Raw genomic sequence first — 8,118 nt, forward strand, 5'->3', positions numbered from 1 at the left:
ATATAGAGAGAGAGAGAGAGAGAGAGAGAGAGAGAGAAAGAAAGAGAGAGAAAGAAAGAGAGAGAAAGAAAGAATGAAAGAGAAATAGAAAGAAAGAGAAAAGATGAAAAAACACAGAAGATTTGTTTTACATGACTTAAGAGTATATTAGAGCCATGATAATAAAGATATACAATTTTGTACAAAATAAGGATTTGCTCTTTCAGCATAATCGAAGGACCGGTTTCGCATTGCTCATCAAACTGAGAGTTGCGAAACCGGTGCTTACTTCAATTATGTTGAAAGAACAAGACCTTATTTTGTACAAAATTGTATAATATTTTTATTATCATGGCTCTAATATACTCTTAAATCCTGTAAAACAAATCTTGTGTTTTTTATCTTTTCTCTTTCTCCATTTATATCCACCACGTGTGTTTCCCCACTAAAATATTTTCTACCCTATATATTTATATATATATATATATATATATATATACACGAGGGTACTATATGAGTACTTGCATCGCTAAAAATAGAAGTCAAAAATGCTTCTTGTGTGCCACGGAATAGTCACAAATCTACTACAGGCCTGGTAGGAAAAATTCCAGTGAACATTAAAAACGTCTTACCTCTGCTAGGTCAGTACAAATAATATATGGAGAGAGTGAGAGAGAGAGAAAGAAAGAAAGAAAGAAAGAAAGAAAGAAAGGATGAAAGAAAGAAATAAAGGAAGACAGAAAGAGAAGTTGGAAATGTACTTGGAGTCCTTTAAATTTTTTCATTTTTAAAGACTTAATCGGTTTCATAGATTTCTCTGATTTTCAAAAGTTGAAATAAAAAGATATAGGCCTATGATATGCTGCAACTGTTTTGCCTCTGACTGGAGTTCGAAAATTCTCTTGTTTTGTTTTTTTATAGAGAGAACATAGCTCAAATTAGTATGTTTTTTCCCACCATAATATTCCACTACTAAGACAAAACCCAAGAATGAAACAAGCACTCGAAATACACAGAATAATCAAAAGCAAAAAACAATAAAAATCCCTCAAAAAACTACTCACCAGCGCTAAATTACCCTCCACAAATACTACACGAACAGTCAAAAGTATAGCAGTTCTAACTGCAGGACTTGCATCTTCCTCACTGAAAATAAAACACAAATTTAAACCAGGACAGATTTTTATTATGAAAAATTATTTTGCCTGTTCGTCAAACATTTAATATACATTAAACGTAAGGGATGCAACGAGGATTACATAGGTCAAACAAAACTTACTCTCATAAATGGACTGACTATTCATCATCAACGAATACGAGAGCCAGTACTAGACAGACCCCACTGAGAGAGCACATAGACATATGTGCAAAAAATAAGTGCCCCGAATTCCAAGTCTTCTCACTTTACCTATGTTCAGTGAATACCACACATGAAGTACAGATGAACAAAGAAAATATATTCATGCAAAAATACAAACCAAGGCTGTGCTGACACTTCAAACATATCATAGAAGACTTCCATTGGTGTTACCCTTCATTCTTCTGTATATCTCATCTTTAACTGGTTAAGGTGTCTCTTATGTTCCGAACTTAGTCCTTTAATTAAATACGTCATGTTACCTAATCTTTTGATTACATAGCCATCCTCCAAACTGTCTTTACCATTTTTGTCATTTCTAAAATGAACTTCGAAGTGTTTTGTAATATTTCTTGTATTTCCTTCAAATGTATTTTTTGGCTTTCCTTTATATGTATTTTTCCCTGGAAACAATTTATTGAATATCGATTTTATTTTTCGCGCGAATATTAACTCTGCCTGAATTAGTATTTGGATTTGGCATTATTCTATATACTCTCAAAAATTTCGTTAGTACCTCGTCATCATCTAGCTCATTCATAGCTTTTCTTAGAGCTCTTTTGAACGTGTCGACAAATCTTTCAGCCTGTCCACTTGACCTCAGGTGGTAGGGTGGGTTAAAAATGTGCTTTATGGCATGTATTTTGCAGAAATTTCTTAATTCATATCCTATGAATTCTGTTTCATTATCTGAAACTAACGTGTCTGGAACACCGTATCGAGTAAATAACACGAGTAGGAACTTAATAGTTATCTTTGCTGTGGGTTTATTACATCTGCAAGCCTCTGGCCACTTTGTATAGCTATCCACAACGATTAGATAATATACGCCGTTCACTGGTCCAGCGTAGTCGATATGTATCCTGGACCATGGGCTCACAGTCTCCGGCTACGATTGGTATTTTACTGGTGGTGCTTTGGCTGCCAACGCGCAACCTCTACATGCTTTCACCGATTTCTTATTGTCCCTGTCCATAGTCAAATGGTGGTGGTGGCGCGAACAAACAGAGACACATGTGTGTGTATGTGTGTATGTGCGTGCGTGTGCGTGCGTGTGTGCATACACACAGAGGAAGAGGGGGTACTGTTATAAAAAGTATAGGTGATAGACATGACGGTTGTGGTGGTGGCGTTACAGAGAAAGAACAAGTGAATTGAATTGAGAACGGTGCTGGCATTGATCATATTGGTGAGTTAGTGGTGGTTAGATTGCAGGAGATAGTTTAGATTGTTACATGTATACAGTGTTTCCGTTGGTGATTGCATGAGGTTTGGAGAGGACAGAGGACTTGGCGGCTGCAGCTGATTCCAAGAAGCTTGCTTCCCAACCACATGATCCTGGGCTCAGTCCCTCTGTGTGGCACCTTGAGCAAGTGTCTTCTACTGTAGCCTCGAGCCGACCAAAGCCTTGTGAGTGGATTTGGTAGACGGAAACTGAAGACCGTCGTGAATACCTACATACATACATACATACATACATACATACGTACGTACGTACGTGCGTGCGTGCGTGCGTGCGTGCGTGCGTGCGTGCGTGCGTGTGTGTGTGTGCGTCTTTGTGTTTGTTCCCCCACCATTACTTGACAACCGATGTTGGTATGTTTATATCCCCGTGATTTAGCGGTTCGGCAAAAAAAGACTGAGAGAATAAGTATTAGGCTTACAAAGAATAAGTCCTGGGGTCGATTTCTTCGACCAAAAATCCCTGAAAGGTGGTGCTCCAACATGGCCGCAGTCAAATGACTGAAACAAGTAAAAGAATAAAAGTATATATGTTCAAAGAAAGAAAGATAGTAAGAAAATCAAAAATAAAAACGACTGTAGCAACAACAATAACAACAAAAATTTAACTTGCTATAATTGGCAGCCCTTTTCTACCTCGAATCAGATTCCAAAAAGGACGTCGAAACCAGAAGAAGCAGTGAGATCGATTAACAGGGGGATCAATTGACAGCGGGATCGATTGACTGCGACTTCGATGTCATTATTGACTAAGAATATTATGAATATGACCATTTTTATTTGTCTGTCTCACCCCGCTTTATATATCTTCCGGCAGCCTGCACCATACATCATCATCATTTAACGTCCGTTGTCCATACTGGCATGGGTTGGACGGTTTGACCAGGGCTGGTAAGCTGGAAGGCTGCACCAGACTCTAGTCTGATTTGGCATGGCTTTCTACGGCTGGATGCCCTTCCTGACGCCAACCACTCCGAGAGTGTAATGGGTGCTTTTACGTACCACCGGCACGGGTGCCATTTGTGTGACACCGATATCTGCCATGACTGCGATCTTGCTCGGCTTGGTGGATCTTTTTCTCAAGCACGACATAGTACCAAAGGTGTCGGTCATTGCCTCTGTGAGGCCCAACACTCGAAATACAGAGGACACATTGAATAATGAAATCGGTCACTTATCATTTTTTTTTGCATATAAGGGTAAATAGTCTGGTCTAAACAACCAGTTTTGTAGTTCTCAAGTTCAGAGGGTTTTCTGTAGCATCGTGCGTCACCTATCGTCACAGGTTTTCTTTATCATTACATCCATAAGGCTTTTACCTTCTTGTGATCAGTCTTCATCATTCCATTATTTCTGTTTTTTTAGGTCACCCACTTCTTTATTCAACTGACGCATTCAATACACCTTACATGCCCGCACCATTGCAATTTTCTCTCCTGCACCCTACGTCCAAGTTTCTTGTATATACAGTTTTTCTCTCAGTTTGTATTCTGTCGTTCATGCACACTAACATTACGCAACCAGTGGAGCATTCTTGCGTCATTTCTTTCTAGCCAACGTAGATCGTCTGCATTTAAGGACCAGGACTCGCTACTATGCAGCATCGCACTTCATTCGCAAGTGTCCAACAATTTGCTCATAACTCTGTGATACATACATACATACATACATACATATATACATACATGCGTGCATGTATGTATGTATGCATGCATGCATGCATGCATGCATGCATGTATGTATGTATGCATGTATGTATGTATGTATGTATGTATGTATGTATGTATGTATGTATGTATATATATATATATATATATATACTACGAAACCATAGGGCATAATAAAATAGGCACTCGTGTATTTTGTCAATAGAGTGGATATATCAATCAAGATATACAGTATTGAAGATCCCATTTCGGCCTATCTTACCAATCGGTTTCACACAGGATATTAGGTAACTAGGCGATTAACTAAAACAACAGTCGCCAGAGTGGAAGCACACACACACACACACACACATACATATAACAGTGGATTATTACTACCTCTCTCTAAGACGGATAGCATTCAATAAATACTAATTGTAGAGTAAGAATTTATTGTTAGAATTGTGCAGTGACCAGTGTTTTCAGCCAGGATAGAGAATCTTCGAAATGATGTAGCATTAAGAAAATGGAGATGTTGCTTAACGGTTAGTGTTGATGGGTTTGGAAGAAGTTTTCTAATAGTGGCGAATGCTGGTTGGTTTTAGTTTTGTTTTGTCTGTCATTTTTTTTTGTTTTTTGTTTTGATTTTATGTGAATTGTGTTATAAATAATGTTATGTGATATGAAGTATGTTATGGGCATGTATAAATTATGTTTATATGTATGTGCGTTTGTGTATGTCATACGTGTGTATGTATGAGTAAAATAGGTAGGTAGTTTAATTAAATCTAAATTTGAAATGTGTTTCATTATTGTTGGTTGGCATTGCTTAAAAATAGAGTTCAAATTCTAAAGTTCATGTGGGATGGACAAAAGACAAATGCAGGAACGGTTGAATGCATTGGTGAATATGTGTGTGCGTTTGCGTGTGTGTGTGTTTGTGTGTGTGTGTGTGTGTGTGTGTGTGTGTGTGTGTGTGTGTGTGTGTGTGTGTGTGTGTGTGTGTGTGGTGAGTATCGGGAATGCTAATTTGGGGAAAAGGAATTTAAGGAATAATACAAACTAAAGTATATTTATCCTTGGTACCGACGTTAATTGATAGCAGCAAGTTATAGAATTTCAAACTACAGTTTACAACTCAAAGTCTATATGGAATGGACAATAGGCGACGGCTGGAGGGAGCGAACGTGAGTGTGCGTATGTGTTTGAATGTGTCTGTGTATAGGATGCGTTACGATGCTTTCGGGTGGCTATTTTTCGTGATAAAGAAACTTACAGGGATAATTGAAAATAAAATTGTAATATTATCTTATTCTTTACTCGTTAGCGAACTCAGTTATTGGTAGCTTGGTTTAGAAATAAAATTAGAGTTTAGATTTCAGGATTAATAATGGATAAGCCATATGAGGTAGTTGGATGCGTGAAAGAGTAGGGATGGTATGGAAACATGATTTCTTTCTTTCGATTCTTAGAAAGTTTTCCACTTGTTTCCACAGTCCTTTGCAGATTACAATGTGTGTGTTATGGCTTCTCGTTTGAAGCTGACCGTTTTCCTTATGACGTTGTTTCGGGAACCATCTTTCAATTTAATTTTTGAGTGCACCTTAAAGGAGAGAGTGCGGTTCAAAGTTATCCAAGATAGACAGGGTGAGTACAATGTTCCAGTGGTGTTCCAGACTATTCAACGTTTAAAAATCGGTTGGTTTTGTGACTCCTGAGGTGGAACAAGCTGACTTGAGTCTTCGCAGAGTTGGCATATAGGTTGTTGCGCTTTTAATAGAGGAGTAGTTCATCCAAAGCTGAGATGAGATTTGTTTCTGTTGCTTCAGATGTATTCGCTTGGGATGTCACACAGTATTTGTCAGAGTAGGTGAACCGCGCAGTTTTCTGCTCCGTTGGTTGGTTACTAATGTACATGCTATATACAAGTGGGGCCAGCACACTTACCTGGGGTTAAGTCATTCTGCTGTCACCGCCAGTGACTTGGTTGTTCAAGGCAACAAAGTAGTACTTCTATTTTAAGAAGACTCCAATGCAGTCTGTACGAACTAGGTCTTTACCAGCTCAAATATCTTTTACATGAGAAGGCGGTGGTTCACAGTGTCATATGTGACAGACAAATCAACAGCTCCTATTATCACTCCTTTCTGAAACCCAACTATGTAGTGAGTGAAATCCTGAATTTGGTTCGTAGATTTGCCAGGTCGGAATCTGGCTTATTGAAGAATGACAGCTAGTTCAACAGTTAAGAATAAGGCACCCAAACAGTGTGTATGAGTGGCATAGAAGAGAGTTCGGACGAAAATTCTTTGCATATGCTGGACCTTTAGTTGGTTTGAGAAGTGTAATAGTTCTGGTTTCCCTTCACATATTTGAAATGTTTATTTGCCAGCATGCACTTGCCCACCGGCTCAAGGACTCATTTCCATGCCAGAGGTCCTTGGTACTCTTCTTCGAAATTGTCAGTTAGCCCAATAGCTTCACCGACCTCAAGAGTATTGACACTGATGTTAAGAACTTCAAAGAACTTAATATTAGTCAGTCCAGAGGTTGAGGAATGCTTTCTTCGTTCTACCTTTTACTTTGTCTCTATGGTAATGGACCTGTTATTAAGCATCAGTTCGTTCACCCTGGTTGATGGTGAAGGTACACTGCTGCTGTGTTGGGATCGATGGGTTGCTGTTGATTTTTATTGATGAGGCTCTACATCATTTTGCTGTTTGTCGTCATATCTGTTGCCTCCACCAATTTTGCCACTTTTGCGTTCTGATAGGGAAACCATGAGTTCCTGGCCTATTTCAATGGTATTTTCAGCTAAGAGGTCAGATTCATAAAGTTGTTATTGTTGCTCATCCATTTTAGTACTTTGTGCATTGCGGCCCGATATGCATTGAGTTCGACTACCTCTTGTGGGCTACATGGTGCACAAGTTTGGTGAAATTGTCGTAATTCTTGGAATCTGCTGAGAACGGATGATCTTCCTTTCTAGATTTTTCTGGAAACCAAGCCTGTTCGTTTTCTCAAAGTAGAATCTTCAAAACGGAACTGTGTCTGGGATGATTGCAGCATTGAATGTAATGCCGTTTTAATGATGTTGAGTTCTTGGCAGTGGTTTCAAGACCAGCTTGTTGCCTAATCCGGTGATCTGATGGCGGACAAGTGCCGTTTCAGGGTTGTAGCCCGCTTGCCATCACCCCTTGCTTGTAAGTCTTTGGTTTTTTAACACATTAGAAGTATTCACATCGTGATTTCTGTCAAGTAATACTTGGATTACCTGCGAATTCTACCAATACTTTAAAGCCGGGTAGAAGGATGGGAACATAACAAAAGAAAGAGAGAAATATCGAACGGATGTACCGATAAGCATATGTGTATATGAGGGGTGACTGTTGGAATAGGTTTGTTGATATGCTTATATGAATGTGTAAGCACATACACGCAAGCTGATGTGCATCTACATAGATTTAAGCATATCGACAGACATACATTAAAAACTTGAACAAAGTATTTTTATCTATATATGTATAGAGAAGGATAAGAACAATCAAGTGTAAGAATATATATATATATATATATATATATATACACAGATTTATACATAAAATCATACATACAGAAGTATATATAAGCAGGTATGAATTTTTTTCAAATCCCACTCCCCCACTCAATACCGATTTTAGACAACCTTTTTTTGCCTTATGCACTAAAAAATGATGGGAGAAATCTCGAAGGTAAAAATAAAATTTGGAAATCAGCGATCACCAATACAATCAGCACCTCCTTGATTTTCAAACAGGAAATGAAACGTAATTAAAAAGTAATAGTGAATTATTTTAAAATATTTTCATTAACTTCGCCCCCTCTACCATAAATCCTAACATTTTGGCATTTGAA

The 8,118-nt window shown here is 38.3% G+C and overlaps 2 protein-coding genes across 5 annotated transcripts in view; one reads left to right on the forward strand and one right to left on the reverse strand.

The window, feature by feature from the left end:
- LOC106870222 (EEF1A lysine methyltransferase 1) overlaps positions 1 to 8,118 on the reverse strand; it is a 318,548-nt gene that overhangs the window by 247,794 nt on the left and 62,636 nt on the right. The gene's annotated exons all lie outside the window — the stretch shown is intronic.
- LOC106870223 (monocarboxylate transporter 12) overlaps positions 1 to 8,118 on the forward strand; it is a 104,060-nt gene that overhangs the window by 59,632 nt on the left and 36,310 nt on the right. The gene's annotated exons all lie outside the window — the stretch shown is intronic.

This window comes from Octopus bimaculoides, chromosome 4, assembly GCF_001194135.2.
Source record: "Octopus bimaculoides isolate UCB-OBI-ISO-001 chromosome 4, ASM119413v2, whole genome shotgun sequence".
NCBI classification, from domain to species: domain Eukaryota; kingdom Metazoa; phylum Mollusca; class Cephalopoda; order Octopoda; family Octopodidae; genus Octopus; species Octopus bimaculoides.